This window comes from Octodon degus, unplaced genomic scaffold (genome assembly GCF_000260255.1).
Source record: "Octodon degus isolate 3935 unplaced genomic scaffold, OctDeg1.0 scaffold00001, whole genome shotgun sequence".
In the NCBI taxonomy this organism is placed as follows: Eukaryota; Metazoa; Chordata; class Mammalia; order Rodentia; family Octodontidae; genus Octodon; species Octodon degus.
In genome coordinates, this window is record NW_004524577.1 from 9597541 (window position 1) to 9598299 (window position 759).

At 49.4% G+C, this 759-nt stretch overlaps 1 protein-coding gene across 1 annotated transcript in view; it reads right to left on the minus strand.

Moving 5' to 3' along the window:
- The window catches only part of Cgas (cyclic GMP-AMP synthase), a 17129-nt gene that overhangs the window by 1872 nt on the left and 14498 nt on the right, over positions 1-759 (minus strand). The gene's annotated exons all lie outside the window — the stretch shown is intronic.

Genomic DNA, 759 nt, shown 5'->3' on the forward strand with positions numbered 1-759 from the left:
TAAATAAATAAAATGTGGTTCTGGGGCTGGCCAAATAGCTCAGCAGATTAAAGTCCCTGCAAGCAGGAACAGGGGCTGGGGGTTCAATCCTCTAGCCTGCTGTGCCAGCCCCGCCCCCGGGCATGCTGAGATGGCAATTGAGACTGGGTGTGGCGGTGTGTGCCTGTTATCCCAGCTCTTGGGAGGCTGTGAACAGGCGGATCACTATGAGTCTGATCTAGTAGTGAGACCCTAAACACCCTGCAGACCCTTCCCTAAAATGCAAAAAAAAAAAAAAAAAGAAAGAAAGAAAAAAGAAAACCATCAGACAAAACCTAGCTAAAACCCCCGAGCCATGTTCCTCAACACTGTCAAGACCAAGAACAAGGAAGATGAAGACATGGTCTCAGTCAAGAGGAACCTAAGGAGACACAACGAGCGAGTGACATTGTGGATGGGGTCCTAAAAGAAAAAGGGGCCCTTGGGGACTACCAAGGGAATCTCGGTAAAGTATGAACTTTAACAAGCGTGCCAATATCGGTTGACTGTGATGAATCCTCCTAGTGTGAGATGCACCAGGAACAGCTTCGGGGACATGAGGGCTCTGTAACGTCCTTGCGTTTCCAGAGCGGGCTGAGCCCTCCAGAGTGTGGGCACAGTGGTGCGTGCCTGTATGCCTGTAATCCCAGCGCTGGGGAAGCTGAAAGCAGGAGGATCACCACGAGTCCGAGCTGTGTAGTGAGACCCTGCAACAACCAAATATATTAAAAATTATAAATA